At 42.5% G+C, this 16089-nt stretch overlaps 1 long non-coding RNA gene across 1 annotated transcript; it reads left to right on the forward strand.

Annotated features, from left to right (window-relative positions):
• The first annotated feature begins 11986 nt into the window (after positions 1 to 11986).
• LOC123064918 (uncharacterized) lies at positions 11987 to 15602 on the forward strand. Its single transcript, XR_006430845.1, has 5 exons — positions 11987 to 12224; positions 12630 to 12919; positions 13358 to 13458; positions 13558 to 13738; positions 15270 to 15602. It is a non-coding gene; the product is annotated as an uncharacterized lncRNA (long non-coding RNA).
• The last annotated feature ends 487 nt before the right edge of the window (positions 15603 to 16089 follow it).

The following is a 16089-nucleotide window of genomic DNA, read 5'->3' on the forward strand; positions in this document are numbered from 1 at the left end:
TAATTTTCTTAGGTTATGAATTTAGTCCTAATATGATGGGCATCCAAGAGGGATATAATAAAAACTTTCATGTAAAGTGCATTGAATACTATGAGAAGTGTGATTCCTTATGATTGTTTTGAGATATGAAGATGTTGATATTAGAGTCATGCTAGTGAGTAGTTGTGAATTTGAGAGATACTTCTATTAAAGTTTGTGATTCCCGTAGCATGCACGTATGGTGAACCGTTATGTGATGAAGTTGGAGCATGATTTATTTATTGATTGTCTTCCTCATGAGTGGCGGTCAGGGACGAGTGATGGTCTTTTCCTACCAATCTATCCCCCTAGGAGCATGCTCGTAGTACTTCGTTTCGATAACTAGTAGATTTTTGCAATAAGTATGTGATTTCTTTATGACTAATGTTGAGTCCATGGATTATACACACTCTCACCCTTCCACCATTGCTAGCCTCTCTAGTACTGCGCAACTTTCGCCGGTACCATACACCCACCATATACCTTCCTCAAAACAGCCACCATACCTACCTATTATGGCATTTCCATAGGCATCCCAAGATATATTGCCATGCAACTTTCCACCGTTCCGTTTATTGTGACACGCTTCATCATTGTCATATTGCTTTGCATGATCATGTAGTTGACATTGTATTTGTGGCAAAGCCACCTTTCATAATTCTTTCATACATGTCACTCTTGATTCATTACACATCCCGGTACACCGCCGGAGGCATTCATATAGAGTCATATTTTGTTCTAAATATCGGGTTGTAATTCTTGAGTTGTAAGTAAATAAAAGTTTGATGATCATCATTATTAGAGCATTGTCCCAGTGAGGAAAGGATGATGGAGACTATGATTCCCCCACAAGTCTGGATGAGACTCCAGACAAAAAAGGAAAAAAAAGCAAAAGAGGCTAAACAAGAGAGAAGGCCCAAATAAAAAAATGAGAGAAAAAGAGAGAAGGGGCAATGCTACTATCCTTTTACCACACTTGTGCTTCAAAGTAGCACCATGATCTCCATGATTGAGAGTCTCCTATGTTGTCACTTTCATATACTAGTGGGAATTTTTCATTATAGAACTTGGCTTGTATATTCCAATGATGGGCTTACTCAAAATGACCTATGTCTTCGTGAGCAAGCAAGTTGGATGCACACCCACTCGGTCTCTTGTTGAGCTTTCATATACTTATAGCTCTAGTGCATCCATTGCATGGCAATCCCTACTCACTCACATTGATATCTATTGCTGGGTATCTCCATAGCCCGTTGATACGCCTAGTTGATGTGAGACTATCTTCCCCTTTTTGTCTTCTCCACAACCACCATTCTATTCCACCTATAGTGCTATGTCCATGGCTCATGCACATGTATTGCGTGAAAGTTGAAAAAGTTTGATAACATCAAAAGTATGAAACAATTGCTTGTCTTGTCATTGGGGTTGTACATGATTAAATATTTTGTGTGATGAAGATGGAGCATAGCCAGACTATATGATTTTGTAGGGATAGCTTTCTTTGGCCATGTTATTTTGAAAGACATGATTGATTTATTAGTATGCTTGAAGTGTTATTATTTTTATGTCAATATTAAACTTTTGTTTTGAATCTTATGGATCTGAATATTCTTGCCACAATAGAGAAGATTACATTGATAAATATGTTAAGTAGCATTCCACAAAATTCTATTTTTATCATTTACCTACTCGAGGACAAGCAGGAATTAAGCTTGGGGATGTTGATACGTCTCCAATGTATCTATAATTTTTTATGTATTCATGCCATGTTTGTAATATTTCTACATGATTTTGGTATGAACTAGCCCGGACTAACACTGTTTTCAGCAGAACTACCGTGGTGTTGTTTTTGTGCAACAATAAAAGTTCTCGGAATGCGTTGAAAATCAACGGAGATTTTTTTCTCGAAAATATAAAAAATACTGGAATGAAGAGTTACCGGAGGGGAGGCCCGTGGGCCCCACGAGGGTGGAGGGCGCGCCCACCCCCCGGGGGCGCACCCCTGTGCCTCGTGGACTCTCCGTGGGGCCCCCTAACTTGTTCTCGATGCCAAACTCTCCCACAAATCCCCAAACCTCGAGAAAATAACCTAGATCGGGAGTTCCGCCGCCACAATCCTTTGTAGCCACCAAAAACCTCTCGCGAGCCCGTTCCGGCACCATGCCGAAGGGGGAATCATTCACCAGTGGCCATCTTCATCATCCTAGCGCTCTCCATGACGAGGAGGGAGTAGTTCACCCTCGGGGTTGAGGGTATGTACCAGTAGCTATGTGTTTGATCTCTCTCTCTCTCTCTCTCTCTCTCTCGTGTTCTTGATATGGCACGATCTTGATGTATCGCGAGCTTTGCTATTATAGTTAGATCTTATGATGTTTCTCCCCCTCTATTATCTTGTAATGCTTTGAGTTTTCCCTTTGAATTTATTTTATCGGATTGAGTCTTTAAGGATTTGATAACACTTGATGTATGTCTTGCATGGGATACCCGTGGTGACAATGGGGTATTCTATTGATTCACTTGATGTATGTTTTGGTGATCAACTTGCGGATTCCGTGACCTTGTGAATCTATGCATGGGGGTTGGCACACGTTTTCGTCTTGACTTTCTGGCAGAAACTTTGGGGCACTCTTTGAAGTTCTTTGTGTTGGTTTGAAGATGAATCTAAGATTGTGTGATGCGTATCGTATAATCATACCCGCGGATACTTGAGGTGACATTGGAGTATCTAGGTGACATTAGGGTTTTGGTTAATGTGTGTCTTAAGGTGTTATTTTACTACGAACTCTAGGGCTGTTTGTGACACTTATAGGAATAGCCCAATGGATTGATCGGAAAGAATAACTTTGAGGTGGTTTCGTACCCTACAATAATCACTTTCTTTGTTCTCCGCTATTAGTGACTTTGGAGTGACTCTTTGTTGCATGTTGAGGGATAGTTATACAATCTAGTTATGTTATTATTCTTGAGAGAACTTGCACTAGTGAAAGTATGAACCCTAGGCCTTGTTTCGAAGCATTGCAATACCGCTTTTGCTCACTTTTACCAATTGCTACCTTGCTGTTTTTGTAATTTCAGATTACAAATACCTATATCTACCATCCATATTGCACTTGTATCACCATCTCTTCGCCGAACTAGTGCACCTATACAATTTACCATTGTATTGGGTGTGTTGGGGACACAAGAGACTCTTTGTTATTTGGTTGCAGTGTTGTTTGAGAGAGGCCATCTTCATCCTACGCCTCCCACGGGTTGATAAACATTAGGTCATCCACTTGAGGGAAATTTGCTACTATCCTACAAACCTCTGCACTTGGAGGCCCAACAACGTCTACAAGAAGAAGGTTGTGTAGTAGACATCAGCTCCCTCTTGGGGATGTGAGTAACGTATATCATGTTCACTGTTTTGACCTTAGGGCAAAATTTCTTCTGTCCCACTGTGTTCGGTGTGCGAGGCTCCTCGTCATCATCCTCGCTGGGCGACCCTTTCCCCGTGTGCTCGATGTTTAATTTACCGGCCGGTTTAAAGACCCAACAACTTCTGTTGGTATGGTTGGCAGGCTTGTTAGGGGTGCCGTGAATCTGGCAAGGTCAATCGAGTATTCGGTCCAGGCTAGATGAACTGTCTTTGTTTCTTTTGAATGTCTTATTCCGCTGACCGGGTTTGGAGCCACTGAATCCGGCATTGACCGTCGTGTCTTCGGCATTGTCAGTGTTGCTCCGACGTTTGTTTTTGTAGCGTCGGGGCCTGCCGTTGTTGTTTCTAGCTTTAGAAGTGCCAGGGTCGCTGGTACTGTTGCTGCTACGGGCTAGCCAGCTATCTTCGCCTGTGCAGAAGTGTGTCATGATTGATGTAAGGGATGTCATGGACTTTAGCTTTTCTTGGCCGAGGTGTAGGGTGAGCCATTCGTCGTGAATGTTGTGTTTAAAGGTTACTAGAGCCTCGGCATCCAGACAATCAACAATTTGGTTCTTTTTTAATTAGGAATTGGGTCCAGAATTTTCTAGCTGACTCTCCAGGCTGCTGGACTATGTGATTGAGGTCATCGGCGTCCGGAGGCCAGATATAAGTGCCTTGGAAGTTGTCTCTAAAGGCATCCTCCAGGTCTTCCCAGCTTCCAATAGAATTTTCTGGGAGGCTATTTAACCAGTGCCGAGCTGGTCCCTTAAGTTTTAGGGGGAGGTATTTGATGGCGTGTAAACCATCACTGCAAGCCATGTGGATGTGGACAAGAAAGTCTTCAATCCATAATGCGGGATCCGTTGTTCCATCGTATGATTCAATGTTCACGGGTTTAAACCCTTCTAGGAACTGGTGCTCCATTACCTCATCGGTAAAGCATAGGGGGTGTGCTGCACCTCTATATCGGGCAACATCACGACTCAGTTCGGATGGAGTACGTATGTGGTTTTCGGCCCGGTTGAAGATGTGCTTGTCGCGCTAGGTCTAATGGTCGTCTCCTCGCATTGGGGCATGCACCCTCGATCCATATATTGATCTGGTCTGACCGGCTCTATTATCCAGGTCTTGTCGTAGGCCATAAGTGTATCCTGCAGCCGTTGTCTCTCTGCCTTTATGGCGGGGTGGTGCAGGCTGGTGTTTGGCTTGAGTTGCCGCTTTGTCCCGGCCACGTGGTGGTCGTTCAGGTCTGTCAGCAGCGTTATGCATTGGCGGTATAGGCTCTGGGGCCTCATCGTCGAATTGGGGCAGCAGCTTGCGCTTCGGGTAACTTTTAGTTGGGCGGTCGAGGCCGTATTCCTCGGCTGCCAGGACATTAGTCCATGTGTCATTGAGCAGATGCTAATCAGCTTGAAGCTATTGCTGCTTCTTTTTCAAGCTTCTTGCAGTGGCTATTAGCCAGCGCTTGAAGCACTCTTGTTCGAGGGGTTCCTCTGGCACGATGAAATATTCGCCATCGAGGCTCTCGTCCTCTTCGAAGATTGGTTAGTTACTATCCTCCGAGACCTTGTTCCCGATAGGATCATCGGAGTTGACTTACCCATCCTCCCAATCATCATGCTCGGATGTTGGTTCGTTAGGGGCTTCTTGTTCTCCGGCTTTATCCGGAGTATTGTTGTCTCCGGTGTCGGTATTGCTGTCTTTTTCGCGACGCGATTTCGAGCGGCGCCGCTGACATCGATGCTTTGGTGGTGCCACGGGAGGTTTATCCTCGACTGGATCCTTCCCACTATCGCCGTCATCCTCTTTGGGTGTGTCCACCATGTACACGTCATATGTGGAAGTGGCCATCCAGCGTCTGGTAAATGTTGGGTTTTGGCTTTGCTCTTCTCCAACATTGTCGTCCATGCCGTCGATGTCTTCGGAAGCTTAATCGAGCATGTTGGTTAAGTCCTCGGCGATGGCTATGAAGTGGGTGGTGGGTGGGACGTAAAATTCCCCGCTCTCAGCCCCTAGTGTGGGTTGGCCATAGTTTGGCGGCGATTCCTCTGCAATGGCGAGAGATCGCATTAAGTCCAGAGCCTCGTTTAAGAGTGAGGTTTGGATAGGGAAGCGAGAGTCCGCGGAGTAGGGTGGGACAGAAGATCCCTGGCCAAGCTCACATGATGCGGATCTCGAGAGTTCGGAGTTGGTGTCCGGAGGCGTGTCTGGCTCCATGAGGATAGAGGGAGCCTGGCGTGACTCCAGGCCTGCCGGTGATGCAATCCCCTCCGGTTCTCCCGTGTTAGGCTCTATAGCTGTAGAGAGACCGGCGGGCTTTAAACTCCCGTCTTCGGACCTGGTGGTGCGCTTCGGATCTAAGGCCTAAGCGGTGATTGGGGCCGCGAACCCTTGGAAGATAATGTCTCCTCAGATGTCAGCGACATAATTCAGATTTCCAAAACTGATCTGATGAATAGGGGCATAGCTGTCGATCTGCTCCAGATGGCCAATCGAGTTGGCGCGCAGTGGGAAGCCGCCGAATACGAAAAATTGCCGGGGGAGAAAAGTCTCCCTCCAGGCGGTATTGTTGTAGGTGATCGATGGAGCCATCGAGCCTTCTAGCGAGGCACAGTGGAACTCTCAATGAAAGCACCAATGTCAGTGTCAAAACAGGCAGATCTCAGGTAGGGGGTCCCGAACTGTGCATCTAAGGATCAAAGGTAACAGGAGGCAGGGGACACGATGTTTACCCAGGTTCGGGCCCTCTTAATGGAGGTAATACCCGACTTCCTGCTTGATTGACTTTGATGAGTATAGGGGTTACAAGAGTTGATCTACCTCGAGATCGTAATGGCCAAACCCTAGATGTCTAGCCTGTATGATTGTGATTGTCTCTACGGACTACGCCATCCGGTTTATATAGGCACCGGGGGGGACTAGGGTTGTGCAAAGTCGGTTTACAGAGGAAGGAAACTATACATCTGGACGCCAAGCTTGCCATCCACGCAAAGGAGAGTCCCATCCGGACATGAGAGAAGGCCTTCTATCTCGTATCTTCATGGCCCATCAGTCCGGCCCATGTCACATAGGCCGGCTCCCAAAGGACCCCACAGTCCAGGACTCCCTCACATGTCATCACCATAATCATCATAGATAGCAACTTTGTTGTCATAATCAATTGCAACCTCCTCCAAAATAGTGGATTCATCATTAAATAAAGTCACGACCTCTCCAAATCCACTTTCATCAATATAATAATCATAAATAGGAGGCGTGCAATCATCATAATAAATTTTCTCATCAAAACTTGGGGGACTAAAAATATCATATTCATCAAATATAGCATCCCCAAGCTTATGGCTTTGCATATCATTAGCATCATGTATATTCAAAGAATTCATACTAACAACATTGCAATCATGCTCATTCAAATATTTTGTGCCAAACATTTTATTGACTTCTTCTTCTAACAATTGAGCACAATTTTCTGAACCATCATTTTCAAGAAAGATATTATAAAGATGATCAATAATATGATGCAATCTCAATTCCAATTTTTTTGTAGTTTTCTATTTATAAACCAAACTAGTGATAAAACAAGAAACTAAAAGATTCGATTGCAAAATCTGAAGACATACTTTCATGCACTCACCTCCCCGGCAACGGTGCCAGAAAAGAGCTTGATGTCTAGTACACAACTTTATTCTTGTAGACACGTGTTGGGCCTCCAAGCGCAGAGTTTTGTACGATAGTAGCAATTTTTCCTCAAGTGGATGACCTAAGGTTTATGAATCCGTGAGAGGTGTAGGATAAAGATGTTCTCTCTCAAACGACCCTGCAACCAAATACAAGAAATCTCTTGTGTCCCCAACACACCCAATACAATGGCAAATTGTATAGGTGCACTAGTTCGGCGAAGAGATGGTGATAAAAGTGTAATATGGATGGTAGAAATATATTTTTATAATCTGAATAAATAAAAACAACAAGGTAGCAAATAGTAAACGGGCAAAAAAACGATATTGCAATGCTTGAAAATGAGGCCTAGGTTCCATACTTTCGCTAGTGCAATCTCTCAACGATGATAATATAATGGGATCATATAACCATCCCTCAAAGTGCAATGAAGAATCACTCCAAAGTTCCTATCTGGTGGAGAACATAAGACGAAATTGTTCGTAGGGTATGAAACTACCTCAAAGCTATTCTTTTTGTTCGATCTATTCAAGAGTTCGTGCTAAAGTAACACAAAGCTATTCTTTTCCTCCGATCTATCCTAGAGTTTGTACTAAAATAACACCAAATAATTTCAGATCCATAATACTCAACACAAAGAACTTCCAAGAGTACCCCAAGATTTCTACTGGAGAAACAAAGACAAGAACGTGCATCAACCCCTAAGCATAGATTACCCCAATGTCACCTCGGGAATCCACAAGTCGAGTGCCAAAACATATATCAAGTGAATCAATACGATAACCCATTGTCACCACGAGTATTCAATTGCAAGACATATATGAAGTGTTCTCAAATCCATAAAAGTATTCAATCCAATAACAACGAAATCTCAAAGGTAGAAACTCAATTCATCACAACAAGATAGAGAGGGGAAAACACTATATGATCCAACTATATTAACAAAGCCCGCGGTACATCAAGATCGTGACATCTCAAGAACACGAGAGGGAGAGAGACTAAACACATAGCTACTGGTACAAATCCTCATCCCTGAGGGTGGACTACTCGCTCCTCATCGTGGTGGCCGCCGGGATGATGAAGATGGCCATCGGAGATGATTCCCCCCTCCGGCAGTGTGCCAAAATGGGGTCTAGATTGGTTTTCGGTGGCTACAGAGCCTTGCAGCGGTGGAACTTCTGATCTAGGTTCACCCTGAGGATTTTTGGAATATTTGGGAATTTATAGGGCGAAGAAGGGGTGCGGGAGGCCACCGAGGTGGGCACAACCCACATGGGCGCGCCTGGGCCCCGAGGTGCGCCCTGCTGGGTTGTGCCCCCCTCAGGGCACCCCAAGGTGTTGCTCTGGCCCTTTGGATGTCTTCTGGTCCATAAAAAATCCACAAAAAGTTTCGCAGTGTTTGGACTCCGTTTGATATTGATTTCCTGCGATATAAAAAACAAGCAAAAAAACAGCAACTAGCATTGGGCACTGGGTCAATAGTTACTCCCAAAAAATGATATAAAGTTGCTATAAAATGATTGTAAAACATCCAAGAATGATAGTATATTAGCATGAATACTTCATAAATTATAGATACGTTGGAGACGTATCAGGCATGTTTTGATGTGATATTGTCAAGACATGATGAGATATAAATTTTTGTATGAGATGATCATGTTTTGTAAAAGTTATCGGCAACTGGCAGGAGCCTTATGGTTGTCGCTTTATTGTATGAAATGCAATCGCCATGTAATCGCTTTACTTTATCACTAAGCGGTAGCGATAGTCGCAGAAGCAATAGTTGGCGAGACGACAACAACGCTACGATGGAGATCAAGGTGTCGAGCCGGTGACGATGGAGATCATGATGGTGCTTTGGAGATGGAGATCAAAGGCAAAAGATGATGATGTCCATATCATGTCACATATTTTGATTGCATGTGATGTTTATCGTTTATGCATCTTATTTTGCTTAGTACGGTGGTAGCATTAAAGATGATCTCGCACTAAAAAATTCAAGGTATAAGTGTTCTCCCTGAGTATGCACCGTTGCTATAGTTCGTCGTGCCGAGACACCATGTAATGATCGGGTGTGATAAGCTCTACATTCGCATACAACGGGTGCAAGCCAGTTTTGCACATGCAGAATACTCGGGTTAAACTTGACGAGCCTAGCATATGCAGATATGGCCTCGGAACACTGAGACCGAAAGGTCGAACGTGAATCATATAGTAGATATGATCAACATAGAGATGTTCACCATTGAAAACTACTCCATCTCACGTGATGATTGGACATGGTTTAGTTGATATGGATCACGTGATCATTTAGATGACTAGAGGGATGTCTATCTAAGTGGGAGTTCTTAAGTAATATGATTAATTGAACTTTAATTTATCATGAACTTAGTCCTGATAGTTTTTGCATATCTATGTAGTTGAAGATCAATGGCCTGTGTTACCGTTCCCTTGAATTTTAATGCATTCCTAGAGAAAGCTAAGTTGAAAGATGATGGTAGCAACTACACGGACTGGGTCCGTAACTTGAGGAATATCCTCATTGCTGCACAGAAGAATTACGTCCTGGAAGCACCGCTAGGTGCAAGACCCGTTGCAGGAGCAATTCCGGACATTATGAACGTCTGGCAGAGCAAAGCTGGTGACTACTCGATAGTTTAGTGTTCCATGCTTTACGGCTTAGAATAAGGACTTCAAATACGTTTTGAACATCATGTAGCATATGAGATGTTCCAGGAGTTGAAGTTAATATTTTAAGCAAATGCCCGAGTTGAGAGATATGAATTCTTCAACAAGTTATATAGCTGCAAGATGGAGGAGAATAGCTCTGCCAGTGAACACATACTCAGAATGTCTGGGTACCACAACCACTTGACTCAACTGGAAGTCAATCTTCCTGATGACAGTGTCATTGACAGAGTTCTTCAATCACTTCCACCAAGCTATAAAGGCTTTGTGATGAACTATAATATGCTAGGAATGTAAAATACTATTCCTGAGCTCTTCGCGATGCTAAAGGCTGTAGAGGTAGAAATCAAGAAGGAGCATCAAGTGTTGATGGTTAACAAGACCACTAGTTGCAAGAAAAAGGGTAAAGGAAAGAAGGGGAACTTCAAGAGAATAACAAGCAAGTTGCTGTTCTCGGGAAGAAGCCCAAGTCTGGACCTAAGCCTGAAGCAGAGTTTTTCTACTTCAAAGGGACTGGTCACTGAAAGCAGAACTGCCCCAAGTATTTGGCGGATAAGAAGGATGGCAAAGTGAAAGGTATATCTGATATACATATTATTGATGTGTACCTTACTAGTGCTCGTAGTAGCGCTTGGGTATTTGATACTGGTTCTATTGCTCATATTTGCAACTTGAAACAACGGCTACAGATTAAATGAAGATTGGCTAAGGACGAGGTGACGATGCGCATCGGAAATGGCTCCAAGGTCGATGTGATCGTCGTCGGCATGCTACCTCTACATCTACCTTCGGGATTAGTTTTAGACCTGAATAATTGTTATTTGGTGCCAGCGTTGAGCATGAACATTATATCTGGATCTTGTTTGATGCGAGACAGTTATTCATTTAAATCAGAGAATAACGGTTGTTCTATTTATGTGAGTAATATCTTTTATGGTCATGCACCCTTGATGAGTGGTCTATTTTTGTTGAATCTCGATCGTAGTGATACACATATTCATAATATTGAAGCCAAAAGATGCAAAATTAATAATGATAATACAACTTATTTGTGGCATTGCCATTTAGGTCATATTCGTGTAAAGCGCATGAAGAAACTCCATGTGGATGGGCTTTTGGAATCACTTGATTATGAATCACTTGATACTTGCAAACCATGCCTCATGGGCAAGATGATTAAGACTCCGTTCTCCGGAACAATGGAGCGAGCCACTGATTTATTGGAAATAATACATACTAATGTATGCGGTCCGATGAGTGTTGAGGCTCGCGGCGGGTATCGTTATTTTCTGACCTTCACATATGATTGAAGCAGATATGGATATATCTACTTAATGAAACATAAGTCTGAAACATTTGAAAATTTTAAAGAATTTCAGAATGAAGTGGAAAATCATCATAACAAGAAAATAAAGTTTCTACGACCTGATCGTGCAGGTGAATATTTGAGTTATGAGTTTGGTCTTCATTTGAAACAATGTGGAATAGTTTCGCAACTTACGCCACCTGGAACACCACACGGTAATGGTGTGTCCGAACGTCGTAACTGTACTTTATTAGATATGGTGCGATCTATGATGTCTCTTACCGATTTACCACTGTCGTTTTGGGGTTATGCTTTATAGACGGCTGCATTCATGTTAAATAGGGCACCATCTAAATGCGTTGAGACGACACCATATGAATTGTGGTTTGGCAAGAAACGTAAGTTGTCATTTTTTAAAGTTTGGGTACAGTAGATATAATCAGAGTACGGTCCACACCAGAGTGGTACGGTAGTCCTGTTCTGGAAGTCATGTTACTAGACCATGACGAACCTATGAACTATGAGGAAGCGATGATGAGCCCAGATTCTGCGAAATGGCATGAGGCCATGAAATCTGAGATGGGATCCATGTATGAGAACAAAGTGTGGACTTTGGTTGACTTGCCCGATGATCGGCAAGCCATAGAGAATAAATGAATCTCAAGAAGAAGACTGACGCTGACGATCTATACCTATACTAATTACAAACTCCCAAGTAATTATCATATTAATTAGAAATTAGGAGCCGTTCATCTGCGGTGGGACCAAATTATTACGGTGTAGATTAACCTACGTAATAAAACGTGAAAAAAAAATCATGTTACAAAGTTCCATAAAAAGGCCACGTTACAATGTTTCTTTTTACGTGACCATGTTACAAATTGGTTCATGTTTTTACGGCTCTCCTTCCTTATAGAAAAAGGGAAAAAGATCCTGATCTCAGAAACGAGCCCTTCCCGGCGGCGAACGCCCCGTCTACGATATGATGGGATCTCTTCATCGTCCATAGCTTTCCCTTGCCTGTACATGTCAGCCCACAGCACGACGGCTTCTACCAGCACTCCTCCATGCCAGTAACTCGAGATAGGAAAGGAAGGATCCGGCACCAATTGCCTAGAGACGAACGACCCACAGGTTTGATCTTATAGTCTGTTTCTTCTTGCATCATGTGGAGAGGGAACTGACAAGAGCAAGTAGAATCTAGATCAATTACTTCTTCTCTTATATACTTGGATCTGATTTCTGTTTCTCCCGTTATTCCTAAATAGTTCATGATTTGGTCCCTATTTTAGGGTTTCTTTCTAAGATCGCTCTTCTTTGCATAATCTATCACTTCTCAAGTTATATGCATGAAACTATCAGAATATTATAATCTCTTCCTTCGGTATCTAACATGTACGATTGCTTTGGTACGAGGACTGTTTTGACCGTGACTTAAATGAAAAAGGGTTAGTTCTTCCATGGGACGCCTAGCTGCAGGTGGTAGCGAGATATCTCATAAGCCACCGACTGCATGTTCATGGTGTCCATTATTTCCAGGTCATGTGATACAGAGCCCAGAAAAGAGCACAACTAGCAGGATTGCATGTGCATAATTGAGCAGATTTTCCGTTGGGGATCACTGCTGAAATTTCCTTCACTTATCAATTGAGATCATTGCCTACACCAGGTTAGAGAAGATTTCATTTGAAAATTGATCAACCACCTGACTGGATGGGTTGCGTACACCAGATCAGATCATGGGTGGCGCGGAGTCCTACTATCAACCTCTGATGTTCTCATCGCCTGTGAATGAGGCATGCCAGCGCACAACAGGTCTCTCCGTTAAGGTATGAATAACATACATTTGAATCTATTTTCTATCTAATCTTTACGTCTCCGAATGATTCTATATTCTCCTTCTAATCACGATGGTGTCAAAAACAATGTGCAAAGTGTGCGTGCACTAGGCCCAGAATATTATAACATAATAAATAAACATGAACATTGCTATTTCATCCTGCAACAGTGGCAATATACTGAGCTCTGACTGCGTGCATGTGCAGTTTAATATACAGTGCATTCTTAATGTTAAGACATGAATTATCTATGTATCATGAAAATATGTGGTCGACTTGGAGAACGTAAGACTTCACACAACCTAATTGTCTCTCCTCATGCCTGAAACAGATTGGCCGGAGCAAAGCTTTAGAAGTCTTCCAGCTCATTGTCTCGGTTACAAATTACTAACTCCTCTCCTAATCCTTCATCAACATATGCATGTCTAGGAAATCAGGTCACCGGGCAACACACGTCGCTGTCTTCGTGTACCATGGCCAAGGTGCCAGAATAATGGTTTTCCCCGTAAAACTCCATGGAGCAATTATAGGTAACTAAACATTCATACACCCGTTCCTTTTCTTTCTTTCAGTCACCATGACAAAGCAATTAGGATATCCTCGGCCTAATTAACTTTCCAATTCACTAGAAGGTTAGCACCATCAATAGTCCTTCATGAAACATTGCCTCCGGCCATGTCGATCACCATAAAGTTTCAGCTTCAGCGGGTTGCGGATCGATGATCGCAGCCATGTACTCACATCTGACCATAGAAGCACCGAGCAGCATGCAACATGACATGGAGCAGGTTCTGATTACCATTGTACTAGGTAAGCAATCGTCAATGGTGATATTTTTTTCTATTCTGCCCTGAATTGGTCCATCGGTTTTGTTCTCAAATTTGCAGAAATTAGCTCGATTTTTTTGTTTTAAGTATTTGCTAATTAGGTATTATTCTGGCACGGATCAAACATGCTTCTAGCCTTGGATTATGACTGAATGCAAGGTGATAGGATAAAGATTAAACTTTTTTGTGTCTCTTTATAACACCATAGGCCAAGGTCATTATGCTCTATTCTGTTTCACTTGCATTTAATGACGACCTACACATTCGGTTTTAAATTTTTCTTCTCTTGAGTGTACCAATTCTAGGTATGGTGGTAATAATGTACGCTAATCTTAATGGTGTGTAGAGATGTTCTTTCACCTATTTTCTTCTATTTGTTCTTTGTACTAATCTTGCATCTTGGTTGTGCTTATACATTAAATCATGGAGGATCCCTGTGTGACTTGGTTATGGATCACAACAAAAAACTCCCACGCATTCTCAACAAGAAAACTGCCATACTGTCAAAAAAAAATAAAAAACTAGAAAACTGCGTCGCTATTGAGATGCACCTCAAATCTTCCCTTTTTCCATCTTCACGTGAAGTTGACCGAGTCCAGATGGCTAGGGTTTTTCTTGCCCCTTTCGTCCTCGCCGCACGTTTCAGTAATGGCAGATGTGGCGGGAGGCTGCTATAGCATGCTCGACAAGAAAGGAGGGCACCGTCATGACAGGGGTTTTACGAGTGTTGCATCATATTCATCGTCAGTTCGAGGTGATCCAAGGGCTGAAGTCACCGTTTATCTCGACGACTACGTCATCAATCGGCCATCAACAGCGGCGCCCTCCACCTCTCCGTGATCTCCACCAGCACGGCTCAACGGACTCAAGCAGCCCCCACGCATGCCACAGCTCATTCAGTGTGAATGCATCGTAGTTCAGCCCTGCATGCGGCGCGGCGAGCGCACCCACTTGCTTTGCCCATGGTACAGGTATTTCTGGTGTAAAGATGTGAGAATCCTTAGAGTTTAGTGGATGGAACTTTTGTTGTACGCGAAACCAAAAGTTGGTCTCTTTTCTGTATCAAACGTCTGATTCTAGGGTAAATCTCATAACTACATATGTTTGAGGTAAAAAAGCATCCATCGTGTAACATGTTACTATTTTTCATTTCTCGACCACAATCGGTGCATCTTTTTTAATAGTCTTTTAACATTTCAATTGGGGGTCATGTCTCACTATTGTTATATGGTATCATATGCATGTCATATGTTCCAATTTTACTAAATGTCTATCTTTTCAAGACCATGGAATTCAACATCTCCCTCTTAACCTTGGAACGATGGGACCTTTCCCACAACATAAGCATCACTTTCATATGTCTGTTATGTGGTACACCCCTGTACCTTTTCCAACACAAATATAATGATTTTTATGAGTAATAAATTATTTGATCAACAGTGTTCCTTTATAGTCTCAATCCTGCAAACTATTTTCTTGCTATATCTGAAGTTTGTCTTCGATTGCTTTTGTAGGGAAAATTATGTTGATTGATGCTGCACGTTCGTAAAGCTGTCTTTTTCAGTTATTCATTTTTGGAAGGGCATCGAGGAAAACCTGGATCTATATACAACATATCATCACGTACTGCATACAGACTTGGTATATATAAATATAAGGAAGTTCTATCTGCCTCCTATATAACATTTACTTATTCTTGATCACGATCGATGTTGTGCAATCAAGACTCACCGGCGAGAGCGTTCTTGGTTTTCTTGCCGATCTCATGAATTCCGCATCATGCATCATGTATCAACATACAGCAAATGTGTACCCATTATCTTTTAGTTTCTCAACATAATTTTATATATGGTACAGGTACGTGTGTATGCATCTGGATGTCCTTACTTGACATCCTTTGCTTTTTTCATAGACGATGCATGCCTGTAACAATTTAGTAATGATAGTTCTGTCGCATATAGCACAAACATCAACAATGGCTGGCTTGAAGATGAATTAGGTGATGACTGTGTCCAGATAGTTTGATCAAGTAATAATGTGATACTAATAATGGTAGCTAAGATTCATTCAATTTAATAATGTGATAGACAAACTAGGAGTCGTTCATCTGGTGGGAAGAGTTATTATGGGCTAGATTAGACCATAGAAAAACACTAAAAAATATAAACCATTCATTTAGTGCGATCGATTTATAACAGTTTTGATTAAATAAAGAGTCCATATCATGTACGCTTCATTCCATGTAAAGTCATGCACGGCTCATCATGTGTTAATGAGACAAAAACGTAAATGTATAACCATTCATTTGATGGGCCCAAGTAATTATATCTCAAA

Source organism: Triticum aestivum, chromosome 3B, assembly GCF_018294505.1.
Source record: "Triticum aestivum cultivar Chinese Spring chromosome 3B, IWGSC CS RefSeq v2.1, whole genome shotgun sequence".
NCBI lineage: Eukaryota > Viridiplantae > Streptophyta > Magnoliopsida > Poales > Poaceae > Triticum > Triticum aestivum.